General features: G+C 42.5%; 1 protein-coding gene across 16 annotated transcripts in view; it reads left to right on the forward strand.

Annotated features, from left to right (window-relative positions):
* RUSC2 (RUN and SH3 domain containing 2) overlaps nt 1-14,786 on the forward strand; it is a 64,584-nt gene that overhangs the window by 36,672 nt on the left and 13,126 nt on the right. For 2 of the 16 annotated variants that reach the window (XM_086415736.1, XM_086415740.1), the window contains exon 1: nt 6,185-6,666. The exons of 12 other annotated variants lie outside the window; for them this stretch is intronic. The gene's annotated coding sequence lies outside the window, so the exon portion shown is untranslated. Of the gene's footprint in view, nt 1-6,184; nt 6,667-14,786 lie in introns of those variants that run through there. 2 more of the 16 variants (XM_086415747.1, XM_086415753.1) reach the window with 2 other exon arrangements.

Below are 14,786 nucleotides of genomic sequence, written 5' to 3' on the forward strand. Positions count from 1 at the left end.
TGGGCTTCCCAGGTGGCTCAGTGGTAAAGAATCTGCTTGCCAAGTAGGAGATGCAGGTTCAACCCCTAGGTGAGGAAGATCCCCTGGAGAAGGAAATGGTATTCCACCCCAGTATTCTCACCTGGGAAATCCCATGGACGGAGGAGCCTGGCAGGCTACAGTCTTGTTCAGTCGTTTAGTCGTGTTTGACTCTCAGACCCCATGGACTGCAGCATGCTTCCCTGTCCTTCACTATCTCCCAGAGTTTGCTCAAACTCATGTCCATTGAGTCAGTGATGCCATCCAACCATCTCATCCTCTGTCGCCCCCTTCTCCTCCTACCTTCAGTCTTTCCCAGCATCAGGGTCTTTTCCAAGGAGTCAGTCCTTCACAGCAGGTGTCCAAAGTATTGCAGTTTCAGCTTCAGCATCAGTCCTTCCAATAAACATTCAGGACTGATTTCCTTTAGGATGGACTGGTTGGATCTCCTTGCAGTCCAAGGGACTCTCAAGAGTCTTCTCCAACGCCACAGTTCAAAAGCATCAATTCTTCGGCCCTCAGCTTTCTTTATAGTCCAACTCTCACATCCATACATGACTACTGGAAAAACCATACCTTTGACTAGACGGACCTTTGTCGGCAAAGTAATGTCTCTGCTTCTTAATATGCTATGTTGGTCATAGCTTTTCTTCCAAGGAGCAAGCATCTTTTAATTTCATGGCTGCAGTCACCATCTGCAGTGATTTTGGAGCCCCAAAAAATAAAATCTGTCACTGTTTCCATTGTTTCCCCATCTATTTGCTATGAAGTGATGGGACCGGATGCCATGATCTTAGTTTTCTGAATGTTGAGTTTTAAGTCAGCTTTTTCACTCTCTTTCACTTTAACCAAGAGGCTCTTTAGCTCTTCTTTGCTTTCTGCCATAAGGGTGGTATCATCTGCATATCTGAGGTTATAGATATTTCTCCTGGCAATCTTGATTCCAGCTTATGCTTCATCCAGTCCAGCATTTCTCATGATGTACTCTGCATATAAGTTAAATAAGCAGGGTGACAATATACAGCCTTGATGTATTCCTGTCCCAATTTGGAACCAGTCTGTTGTTCCATGTCCAGTTCTAATTGTTGCTTCTTGTCCTGCATACAGATTTCTCAGGAGGCAGGTCAGGTGGTCTGGTATTCCCATCTCTTGAAGAATTTTCCACAGTTTGTTGTGATCTACACAGTCAAAAACTTTGGCACAATCAATAAAGCAGAAGTATGTGTTTTTCTGGTCTTCTCTTGCTTATTTGATGATCCAGCGGATGTTGGCAATTTGATCTCTGGTTCCTCTTCCTTTTCTAAATCCAGCTTGAATATCTGGAAGTTCACAGTTCACATACTGTTGAAGCCTGGCTTGGAGAATTTTGAGCATTACTTTGCTAGCGTGTGAGATGCGTTCCATTGTGTGATAGTTTGAACATTCTTTGACATTGCCTTTCTTTGGGACTAGAATGAAAACCGACCTTTTCCAGTCCTGTGGCCACTGCTGAGTTTTCCAAATTTGCTGGCATATTGAGTGCAGAACTTATAGCATCATCTTTTAAGATTTGAAATAGCTCAATTTTGTATAATGGTAATTTAAAGAAAGCTAATTTGAAATAGAAAAATTAAAAAAAATTTTTTTTGATTGGTTGATTGGTTTTTGTTTGGGGAGGGGCACACCACGCTAAGTGGAAGATCTAAGTTCCCCAACCAAAAATCTAACCCACACCCCTTGCCATGGAAGCTCACAGTCTTAACCATTAGATCACTAGGGGAAGTCCCTCCATTTGGGGGAGTAAGAAGTACCTAATGGGGTATTGGAGATTTGATTCTGGAAGTTCAGGAAGAATGAAGATTTGGAAATCAATAGAATACTGGGAAGGGCTAAACACTTCTCAGGTTGAAAAGATTTCAGGTCTGAGCCCTGCTGTGAATCTATATTTAAATATAGGTCAGGTATTGTGATATTAAACAATGAAGAAAGAATGATCTAAGAAGAAAAACTAGGAAGCCAAAGGAAAAAGACGGTTTCAATAGGAGAGGGTGGATAAGTGTCAGGCAATTTAAATATTATGAGCTTAAAAGTTAGAACTGCTTTTAGAAAGCTCAAGTATTAATAAAAAGAAGACAGACTTCTGATTGTTTAAGAAATAATTAAGGAGAAAGAATTAACATAGTCCATCCTTCTAAGAATTTTGGTATTGAAAAAAAACAGACGGAAGAGGGTTTTGTCTGAGATCCTTGGGTTGACATGGCAGTGATGCCCTCTGTTTTCTAGTGCACCTGAGTTCCTGCCACCTCTGTGCCCACCCAGTTACTGAGCCTGTAAAGACTTCTGCCTCTGTGGTGTTAACAGCATTGTTCACTGCTGCAGCGTCTGTTTTTAACAGCTTTATTGAGACATAACGGATATCTGTTTCATCATTTACAGTATACTATTCAGTTGCTTCCCTGGTGGCTCGGATGGTAAAGAATCTGCCTGGGTCCAGTCCCTGGATTGGGAAGATCCCCTGGAGGAGGGCATGGCAACACACCAGCATAATCTGATTTTAGAACATTTGCATCATCCCCCCAAAAAATCGCGTACTTGATAACAATCACTCGCCATTTTCCCTTTCCCCAAGTCCCTGGAAGCCACTCCAGTAATCTACTTTTCATCTCCATAGATTTGCCTAGTCTGGCGTTTCATATGAAAAGGGCTTCCCTGGTGAAATGAAGTCAAACAATACATGGCCTTTAGTGTTTGGCATCTTCTACTTAGCATGTTTTCAAGGTTCATCCACATTGTAGCATGTTTCACTATATTACTTTTTATTACCAAATAATATTACATTTTATGAATACACCACATTTAATTTAATCTATTCATCTGTTAATGGATATTGGGTTGTTCCTACTTTTTGGCTATTATAAATAATGCTGCTATGAACATTCATATATAAGCTTTTGTGTGAAGATAGATACGTTTTCATTCCTTTAGGGTATATATCTAGGAGTGGACTTTCTGGGTCATATGGTAATTCTGTGTTTAATGTTTTGAGGAACTGCCACACTGGTTTTAAAGTGATTGAACTATCTATTGTACAGTCCTCCCAGCAGCATATGAGGGTTCTAATTTCTCCACATCATCAACATTTATTATTGTCTGTCTTTTTTATTTATCCTTTCTAATAGGGAAAAGTGGTATCTCATTTTACTTTTGATTTGCACTTCCCTAATAACTGATGATATTCGGTATCTTTTCTTGTGCTTATTGAGTATTTGTCTCCTTTAGAGAAATGTCTGCTCAGATCCTTTGCCCATTTTTAAATTGGGTTATATATCTTTTGTTGAGTTATAGAAGTACTTTATGTATTCTGGATAGAAGTCCCTTATCAGATATATGATTTGCAAATGTTTTCTTCCATTCTTTGAGTTGTCTCCTCCCCTTTTTTTTCTTTTCACTATCTTGATTGTGTTCTTTAAAGCACAAAAATTTTAAACTTTCATGAAGTCCAACTTATCTGTTTTTTCCTTTGTCACTTTTACTTGTGGTATCATGTCTAAGAATGCATTATGTAACTCAAGATTATGAAGGGTTATTCCTTTTTTGCTAAGCTTTCTTTTAATATACCTCCCCCCCTCCACTTATGAACAGCAAGCGTCTTCTCTGTCAGCCTTTTGAGTCAGATCTGCCCACCACTTACTTTCCTTTACACTCTCACTCTTTTTGGACTACTCTAATTCAACAAGACTTTGACTCACCACCTTCTACAATCTAAACACTGCTAGTATTTTGGGAAACACAAAATAAAAAATGATACTATCTTAAGCTCTGGATATTGGGAATACAAAGATGAGTATAACTTGGACTTTGCTATCTAAAAGAGCCATTAAAGCGGATATGCAAAAAAAAGAGCATAATCATGTCAAGTAACAAGTGATTTACTTAATCAAAACCTCTCATGAACTGATATTAGTTTCCAATGAAGTTTGCATCAGTATACAATGAAATGAGGAAAATAATGACTATGTTTTTTTAATGAAATGATGAAAATAATTGATATAAGGGTTTTTTTATTGTTATTGTTTTAATGATCTTACTTGGCAGTATAAGAAATTGGCAGCCCGTATTGACCCCCTGGCTTCTGTGGGATTTTTTTCTTGTCTGTAAAATCAACAATCTGCAACCACAGTTCAGTAGACAAAGATCATTTCTGGCTTCAAGGTGATCAGTGTAGACTTGATGCAGGAGTTGATCTGGGCCTTGTAGGTTTTGGATAATTCCTTATAGGTTTAGTCAAGTGTAACAGGCGGGACAATCTGAACAAAGACAGCTGAGTATAAAGAGCTTATGAAACAGGTTTGAAGGACTACATGAATGGAGGACGGAAAGTAAGGTTGGATAGAAAGTCAGTAGACAGACAAGATGGAGGGAACTTGAAAGCCAAAGTGAGGAGTTTGAACTTGATTCTCTAGGAATTGGATACCACTAAAAGGGGCAGGAGGAGTGAATGTTGAATCTTATAAGACTTATCTTTATAAGACTTCAGGGTAATAAATCTGGCAGTACTAAGTAGGAAGTAAATTGCAGGTGAGAAGACTAGTTAGGCATTGTGGTTCATAATGTGATGGCGTTTATAGTTTGTTTCTAGTCAGAAAAAAAATTGATCTTCTCATCAAAGCCTTATAGATCTTTGGCAGTAATTGATGGAAAGTAGGTGATGGTGTAGTCTGTGATGTGGTGAAGTAAGTTAAGCACTGAAAGTAAGTTAAGCTACCTGCTGTAGGCAACTGGAAACATTTCCAGAGTAAGTAGCTTTCCAGTGCACAGCTTAGCCTCACAGAAATTTAAGGGACAAAGACCCTGGGTCCAGAGCTCTAACTGCAGCTCTAAGCACTGGTGGAGATTGACTTTGCCCCTGTCTACAGCTGCTTATCCAGCCTCCTTTGAGGTCTGTTCCAGCTGGGGAAGAGGGAAGCAAAGTGATACCTTCCAACATCCCAGAGGGGACCACTCATGTCTAGTTTTATGAACAGCAGCCTCCCTCTCTCCTTTTTTCTGCTTTGTAGGATCATGGGGCCATGGTCCCTCAAACAGGTCAAGGTTGGAGATAGGTTTGGGGGATCTTTAGCCACTTCTCTCTAACTCAGCTCATCTCAGCATACCATCAGTGGGCACTTGAGTCTCATAGGGAATAGAAGCAACAATAAAGGGCAAGAAAGGACATCTCTTCTGGATCCTGAGTGGTGGCTGACGTGGTCCTGGCCAGTAGACCTAAGCCTTCTTTTTAGGGCCTAAAAATCCAAGGGCTTGGCTGTGGAGTCCAGATAGTGGTCCATACTGGAAGGAGCCCTGTGACGGCTAGTGCTTGAGGGCCAAGCCCAGCTTGAGACCATCCCTGTTTGGGGATGCCCGTGGGCGGCCCTGGCACGAACTGGCCAGAGACACACTGCTGCTCACAGGGCGCCTGGCTCCGGCTGTTGCTTCTCTACTGTTTCCTGATTCCCACAGAACTGGCCCAGAAGCTGACAAGGGTGGAGTAGGGAAGCGGTGGAGGGCTCTGTAGGGCTTCAGAAGGAACTGAGGTCTCTCTGTGGCCTGAGGGAAACCACTCCTTTCCCTTAGCCTTCCTTTCTCCAGGAAAATAGACTTCCTGCTCCCTGGCCTGACCAAATGGACACCACCTCCCCACAGGCCCAGCTTGTCCCTGCTCAGCACTAACCAAACACTGATGCAGGTGAGAGGGGGAAGGATTCTGCTCCAGCCACACCAACAGACCTTCTGAAGATCCAGGGAGCTGAACTGGACCCTGTGGTGGGAAGGGGCCTGCAGCCAACTTGCTCCTAAGGCTCACTACCACTCCGTGTATAGCCTACCAATGGCCCAGTCTCTCTTTCTTTTTTTTCTGATTCAGATCCCATTTCTCTGAAGAGGCACACCCTAGATAGCCTGGTGTCAAGTCTAGGAACTCAAGTAACCGGTGTTACTGCTGGTGGAGTGATGACTGGTCCCCACAGCCTCCCTCCCGGCCTGCAGGAACCCCCTCCCCGGCTGGCTGCTCCACCCTGAGGCTAGTCTGGAATCCCAGTGAAAGGAAACGGCTGGAAAACAAGGAGTCATTCAGAGTGGGTGAAAAGAGGAGGGAGAGGTTTTCTGGCTGAGATCTAAAAGGAGGGGCCTGAGGAAGGAAGGAAGCTCCCAGCCTCCTCCCAGACCTTTTCCCTGAGACTCCTAGGAATGAGAGTGGAGCCGGGCCCAGCTCACTAGGCTTCTCTTTGCCGCTGGGAGAGTTCTCGCCTTGCAGCACTGCCTGCCCTCTGTGGCTGACTCCCTTCTCTACCCTCCCCCTTCCCCAGGCTAAAGGGCCCGCAGGGACTGACAGGGAGGGAGGCTGAGCGGCTGCACTGTGGGCATGCCTGTTCCTTTCCCTTCCCCCTTCCCGGAGCAGCAACGTCACCGCAGCACCAGCGGCAGCGGCAAGGATACTGGGCTGGGATTGCGCAGCCTCCCTGCATTAGCAACGATGCCATTGTATTAGCAGAAATCAGATCTTAGGAAATCAGCCCACTTGCCCCTGTGCGGGCCTGTGGAACAGTGCCTCAGCTCCAACTGTCAAGATAGAGCTTGGTCGGAGTGCCGCGGAACAGAAATCTCGGGATTCAGCTAAGGCACCTTACAGAGGTATGGCTCAGCGGAGCTGGGGGGAGGGGCAGGACAGGGACGCTGGAATAACTGATCAGCACATTTGGGCCCCGGCTTCTGAGGATTGGCTTTGTCTTCCCGAGAGGGAGAGAGAGCGAGCGAGCAAGCGAGCAGGAGAGCAAACGTTAGACAAGCTCATCCATGCATACTTTTGGGCTGTGGTGCAGAGATGGGAAGAACAGGCTGGGGCTGATGCTATTTTGTCAAGAAGATCCCCTTCTCCCTTTCTGAGCATTTCTAATGAAGCTGCTATAGTGTGGGTCAGGAGAGAGGGAGTCAGAGCTAGACACAAAGGCTTAATGGGAAGAGACACCCATACAGCTCCTGTAAGTTTATGATGGAGACCTGCAGGGATCCACTCAGCCTTCAGGAGCAGGCACTGGGAAGGGGAAGCATCGAGCCCATCTTGTTCCTCCATGTACATACATACATGCACACAGACACACATACCACATCTTCTGGTGCTGCAGGAGCCGCGAGACTACAGATAAGGATGGAGTAAGAAAGAATGTTGACCAGGAGGCTCCACATTATAGGGAGAGAGAGGATGTTATGCCTAGGACACCTGACCTGTTATCATTGGCTTTCTTATACAGGCTTAGATTCCTAACAGGAACAGACCTAAGGATAAGTTGATACACCCAAATCCACCCTCCTGCTCTCCCCACTTCAGTCCTGTCCAAGAGAGAACCCGGACAGGAAAAGGCTTAGCAGTCCTACTGAGGCTCCCCATCAGACCTCAAGTCAAGGTCAGATTGCTGGAGAATAACAGCTGAGTATCACTATCTTCCCCTCCTTCTTCAGGAGGCCAAAAAAGAGGGAAGGGGTTCTATGATTGGCAGAAAGATGCTGATGACCAAAGACAAGGGAAACCTTTCTCTGGAGTTTAAAACTTCTTCCTGCCCAGAATTACCCAGAGTTCTATTGCTGAGAAGATAGAAAGAATTCTTTAAATTCCCCTCTCCATTGATCACCTTGGTGGAGGATTCAAAAACATACACTATTAGGAGTCAGTAGTTCCATGTTGCACAAAATGTGATTGGGTAGGATAATACATTGGGAAATTGTGGGAAGGTGTTAGTTCCCAGGAAGCATCTAGGAATGTGAACTATGGTGCAAGGGAAAAGGGTATTGAGGACTGTGAATGGGACAGGGAGATGTGAGCTGGAAACTGGAGCAGGAGGTAGGATTAAAGAGTGTTATTAGAGCCTGGGGCATTAATATGAAAGGGACTGTGGGTTCAGAGGCTAGTAGAGTGGGTAAATACAAACTGTGTCAATGGAAACTGTGAGTCCCGGTGGCCCAGATGGTAAAGAGTCTACCTGCAATGCAGAAGACCCCCTGGAGAAGGAAATGGCAACCCACTCCAGTATTCTTGCCTGAAAATTCTATGGACAGAGAAGCCTGGCAGGCTACAGTCCATGTGGTCGCAGTCAGACACAACTGAGCCACTAACACACTCACTTTCAAGTAGAAACTAGAGTGTGAGCCTATCCAGGAAAAAGTAGGACGTGTCTGCGTTGGTAGCAGGGTAAATGCAGGGAGTTTGGGAAGAGGGTGTGACCCTGATCATTTTCTGAGAGGCAGTTGTAGTGGAAAGAATTAAGAATTGAGCAGACCTGGGTTTGCATCCATCTCAGCCATATAATTATGGCAAACTGTTTACACTTACTAAGCTTCAGTTTTCTCATCTGTAAAGTGGGGATGATTATGTCTACTTTAAAGGATTATAGTGGAATTAGAGATGCTGTATGTCAATCACCTTGAGTGTAAGTGCTCAGTAAACGATCACTAATAAATAGCATTATGATGATTGGCCAAGAGAGACTTGTTTGTGATGAGAACCAGGAAGAGGGCTCTTGTGGAAAGCTTTCCCTAATTTTAGGGATTCTGGACCTTGTAACTTTATTGACTGAGCCCACCACCTCTCTGTCCACCTGTTAGAGCTGAGTGCATTCTTCCACTTTCTTCTGGGTTCTCTATTCCCCGCCACCTCCATCTCCCATGTCTCTCCATTTCACCAGGTTACAGAAAGAGACTGGGATGCACTCTCCCATCTCACTGTTCTCTCTTCACCTTTCTTAGAGCTCATGGGCCACAGTATTAAACCTATCTTCTTATAGAACATGACACTCTCAGGGGAGAAGTCTAAGAGAAATGCTCTTAGTAAATGTGTTCTGTGGTAATTGAAATCAAGTCATATATACCATATATTCTCATTACGTTCCTAACTGATGGAGAAAAAAGGTCAAAAGTTACGATTCCTGACTTCTGTCTTAATTCTGTCATTTATCCCCTGAGAGTTCTTGGGCAAGTCATTTCTTTTTTCTAGGTGTTGATTTCCTTATTTTTTTTTTTAATGAAGTAATCTACCTGCTCTAGTGTGTTGTTAGGATCAATGAGATGATATACATAAAAAGTGAAGTCACTCAGTCATGTCCGACTCTTTGCAACCCCATGGACATGAGCCTACCAGGCTCCTCAGTCCATGGAATTTTCCAGGCAAGAGTACTGGAGTGGGTTGCCATTTCCTTCTGCAGGGGATCTTCCCAACCCAGGGATCGAACCCAGGTCTCCCGCATTGCAGGCAGACACTTTACTGTGTGAACCACCAGGGAAGCTTTTGATATACATAAAAACTGCTTTGTAAAAACTGTGAAAGTATGGGGCCAAAGCATGAGTACTGAGACTTGTGAGATGCCTGTAAAACTTTACCTTAGTTGGCTGAACTAGAGTTATCTGTGGAGAAACTATTGACAAGATTTCCCTGGTCGTGTGGCGATCAGGAAAGAGTAAGACTTTCTCAGAGATACAAAAATGTAAAATAAAATGAAATCAGCCAGTGAAAGAGCTTTACACTTAAAATAGAATGCAGCACAACCTTAATATAAAAGCAAAAACTATACAACAATTATTTAAAAAAAAAACAACATGAAAATTTCTTGGGATAGGCAAAGATTTCTTAGAACACAGAAAGCTATAACTATAAAGAAAAAAACAAATAGAACTTCATAAAATTAAAAACCAATTAATTAAAAATACCATTAAGAAAACGAATGGGCAAGCCACATTTGAGAAGAAGCCACTTAAGAAAATATTCTCAAGATGTGTATTTGACAAAGGACTCATCTAGAATAAATTTTAAAACTCCTACAACTCAACAATAAAAAGACAAGCAAGTAAATTTTTAAAATGGGTGGAACAGGGGTCAGTAACTAACCTACCATGCCTACTGTGTTCCAAGCACTATGCATGGGTTCTAGGGACTAGGGTTTGACTATATCCCAGTTTCTGACCTCAAGGAACTGGACTCTAGTCTGGGGATAGATCTGTAAACATAACATAATAAACTGTCAGCGCCCTCCTGCCTGAGGTTCTCCATGGCCCTCCACATCCATTTGTGCCTTATCCATGATTCAGAGAGAGTCAGCTTACCAGGCTCGGTGAGTTGCTATGTTTCTTTATTTGAATATGTACATGACACCCAGTCAGTGGTTTTATGGGTCAGACACATTCTTCTGTGTATATATTTGAAAATGGTGCTTTGAAAGGGGAATGATTGGGATGGGGAATGGAATTCCCTGGTGGTTGGTTAGGACTTTATGCTTTCACTGCTGAGGGTGCGGGTTCCATCTCTGGTCAGGGAGCTAAGATCCCACCAGCCATGCTGCTACTGCTGCTAAGTCGCTTCAGTCGTGTCCGACTCTGTGCGACCCCATAGACATCTGGCAGCCCACCAGGCTCCCCCGTCCCTGGGATTCTCCAGGCAAGAACACTGGAGTGGGTTGCCATTTCCTTCTCCAGTGCATGAAAGTGAAAAGTGAAAGTGAAGTCGCTCACTCATGTCTGACTCTTCTCGACTCCATGGACTGCAGCCCACCAGGCTTCCCTGTCCATGGGATTTTCCAGGCAAGAGTACTGGAGTGGGGTGCCATTGCCTTCTCTGCCCACCAGCCATACGTGCAGCCAAAAAAATTAAAAGGGGCTGGGGGTGGTATTCATTGAAGAGCAAGTGATGGCCGTAGCCCATAGGTACTCCTAACATTTCTGCTGTGTGTACAAGAAAGTTCTCTGTGCTCCATTTAGTCCAGGCCTCAAATTATGGCCTGGACCCTGGGACAGCCTAGTACTATATTTAGGGGGATGTCCCCTCCCCTAGCCCTGACCAACAGTATCTGTAGTGCTTAAAGGAAAAAAGTGCTTTAAAAACTGTTCAAATTGTGTACATAACAGACACTTATTTTTAGAAAATACAGATGAAACAGAATAAAATTTAAAATAATCCAGAGTCACGCAACCGCAATAAGCACTGTTAACATTTTGTTGTCAAGTCCACAGGTTGTGCATGCATAGATTCAACCAACTGGGAATCAAAAATATTCAAGAAAAAAGGATTCCAGAAAGTTCCAAAAAGCCGTACTTGAATTTGCCATGTTCTGGCGACTATTTAAGTAGCACTCGCATTAGGTATTATAAGTAATCTGAAGATGATTTAAGGTAAACTGGAGGACACTTGTAGGTTATATGCAAATATGGCACCATTTTATCTAAGGGATCTGAGCATCCTTGGCTTTTGGTACTGTGTATGCTTTCAAGTTTTCTTCCATGCATATTGCTCTGGTTTGAATATCTATGTGTCTCCTCCACCAACTCCACATTAGGTCTTGAGAGTAGAGCCCTCCTAAATGAGATTAGTACTTTTATAAAACAGAAAGATCCCTTGTCCCTTACAATCTGTGTAGAAGGTGTCAGGTATGAACCAAGAAGTGGGCTTTCACCAGAATGCAGCCGTGCTGGCACCTTGATCTTAATCTTGGACTTCCCAGCTTTCAGAGCTATGAGAAATACATTTCTGCTGTTTATAAGCCATCTGGTCTGATGTATTTTGTTATAGCAGCCTGAAGACAGATACAGACATATATTTATTTACAATAATGGTGTCATACTGTACATATTGTTTGTAATCTGCTATTTTCACTTAATCTTTTGTGAATATTTTCTCAAGTCACTAATAGGGAAATTAACACAACATTGTTTTAATGATACTGTGTTCTCTACTTTTCAAATTGATTATTATTGGAATTTTAGGGTGTTCCTATCTTTTTGTTATCCTTGTGGCATAGATTAATATATTGGGTTGGCAAAAAAGTTCATTCAGGTTTTCCCATAATATCGTATGAAAAACCCTAGCGAACTTTTTGGCCAACCCAGTATTTGAGCCCAAAGTTTTCTTGGCAAAGAAAGAGAGAGATGGGAAAGAGTGAAGAGGAAATTATCTCATGTACCTCATAGCAAAATTTCCTAAAAATCCTCTTTATCCCTCTCTACAAAAATCCCAATACTTCCTCTCTTGTTCTCATCTTATCTGTGCAAATACGCATTCTTCTCCACTGCTAATACTGGTTCCCTTCCCTCTCTCTCCTTCAATCTTCTCATAAACCTTAATCTTTTTTCCTATTTAAATTTTTTTTAAATAACAGCTTTATTAAGATATAATTCACATACCATAAAACTCACCCTTTTATAAAATTGAGATATAATTCACTTTCCATAAACTCTGGAGTTTTGGTTTTATTCACAGACTCAGGTAACCATCACCACTGACTGATCTCAGAACATTTTCCTCACTCCCAGAAGGAACTTCCACACTCATTAGCAGTCACTCCCCATTTTCCACTCTCTCAGTCCCTGGCAACCACTAATCTACTTTCTGTTTCTGTGGATTTGCCTATTCTGGACATTTCATGTGAAAGGAATCATATTACATCATGCAAAGAATCCTTTTATGACTGGCTCTTTTCACTTACCTTTTGCAGTTCAGACATACTGTATCATATATCAGTACTTCACTCCTTTCATTGCTAAATAAGATTCCATTATCTTTACCATGGTATATCTGTTCATCAGTTGATGAACATCTGGATTGTTCCCACTTCTTTGGCTACTGTGATTAGTGCTACTGTGAATATTTGTATACAGGCTTTTGCATGAACATGTTTTCATTTCTCTTGGGTATATACCCAGGAGTAGAATTTCTAGGTCATATGATAACTCTATGCTTAACATTTTGAAGAACTGCCAGGCTATTTTTCCAAAGTGACTGTCCCATTTTACAATGTCCTCAGCGATGTTTGTGGGTTGCAATTTCTCCACATCCTCACCAGCGTTTGCTATTGTCTTTTATCTTAGTGAGAGTGAAGTAGTATCTTGTTGTGATTTTTATTTCTCTAATGACTAATGATGTTGAACCTCTTTTCATGTGCTTATTAATCATTTGTATGTATTCTTTGGAGAAATATCTGTTCAAGCTCTTTGCCCAGTTTTTAATTGGGTTACATAGTTTTTATTGTTGAGTTGTTTATTGTTTATATATTCTGATTCTAAGTCTCTTGTCAGATACACAATTTGCAAATATTTTCTCTCATTCTGTGACTTGTCTTTTCACTTTTTTGATCGTGTCCCTTGGAGACTCAAAGGTTTTTGATTTTTATTAAATCTACCTTATCTATGTTCTCTTTTATCACTTGTTCTTTTGGCATCTTATCTAAGAAGTCATCCAATAATGACCTTAACCAAAGATAATGAATTTACTCCCATATTTTCTTCTGTAACTCTTAGTCTTGTGGCTCATTTAGCCTCTCTGGTTTCTGCCCTTCTGCCTGTCTACTCCTTACCCTAGTCAACACACAAAGGCTTGGAAATCTAACAGAGGAGCCTTCCTCTCAGAAAGGAAAGGAAGAAGAAAGATGGTAAATACTTGCTTTTTAATTTTAATGTAATTTAACTTAACACAAATAACATATTTTAATAGTGTCCCTCACACACATATTTATTAGCCATTTGAATTTTTCCTTTTATGTGTTGCCTGTCTGTGTCCTTGAACACGTGTGACTTGCCTGGCTCTTTACTGTACTCCATATGAAGAGCTCTGATCTAAATGAGTTACACTTTTAAAAAATCGGTGGTATAAAGGTTCAGCTAAATGATGAAGAACTTAGGCAATGAGGGATTTGGACTCGTTGTAGGTAGAGGAAAATGACAGGAATGATAAGGGAAAGAGGAGAAATGAATGAATGAGGAGAAATTAGGTATGAGAAGTCTGAGCAAATGAAGGCTTTGAGGACCTGACCTTGACAGCACAGGAGACTAGAACTTGAGGGGGGCCATCCTGCCATGGTCCAGCCAAGAGACCAGAGAAGCTCAGAATGGGCTCCGTGTAGAGAACTTGACCTTAGCCTATCAGAGGTAAAACCAGGAAGACAAGACGTTTTAGGGGACCCTCAGAGGGAAAGTTCTAGCTAAAACTGGACAGAATTGGGGCACTTCAGAAGATCTGTTCCCTGAGCTAGCTAAATATTAAGAATATATTATGCCTCAAGCCTTACCTGATGTTGTGCTGAAGTAATACAAAAAGTATAAAAACAGACCCCACGCTGGGAAGGAAGAGGATGGCATCAGCCATACTAGAAATCTGCTGCCTAACTCAGTCGCTATTCAGGAAGCTCTAACACAGTAGTAGGAAGAGTGAGGACCCTTGCCCACAGCCAGTCAGAGTGGGACAGGTATTCTGGGGCTCAGGAGGGGAAAGGGGGTCAAAGATGACACAGGCATCAAGTGATATAGTACATTAAAAATTACCTTTCTTGCAAAATTGTAGCTTATTGCTGTGCATACCTAATGTATTATTTGTGATGTCCCCTCATCTGTAAGTGTGTTTGTTGTAGCTGTGTGTAAGATAATTCCGTGGCTCCTTTGCCTAGCACCCTCTCAGGCATCTTAGGTGGTTTTTCTTTAGTTATGTCATCATTCATAGTTTTTTTTGGACTCAGGACTGGTCGTTGTTTACTGCTAAGAAAGAGGAGAAAGAGCTGTCACTGAGATTCCCCAGACCTTCAGAGGTGGCATTAACAGGGGCCTAGCTTTTTGTTCGAGTGGATACATGGCGAGCTTACAGTGAAGGGGGCACTCGAGAGCTGGCCTTGTGCGGTGAGGCCGAGTACCCCATTGGGCTGAGTCATCCAGCTCCATGTTGACTGAATCTTTCTTCCTCTTGGGCTCTTCGCTATCTGCAAATGACATGGGTAGGGGCATGTCCCTGA

The sequence above is a fragment of the Bos grunniens genome, chromosome 8 (assembly GCF_055505025.1).
Source record: "Bos grunniens cultivar Pamir isolate PY7600 chromosome 8, Bosgru_T2T1.0, whole genome shotgun sequence".
NCBI lineage: Eukaryota > Metazoa > Chordata > Mammalia > Artiodactyla > Bovidae > Bos > Bos grunniens.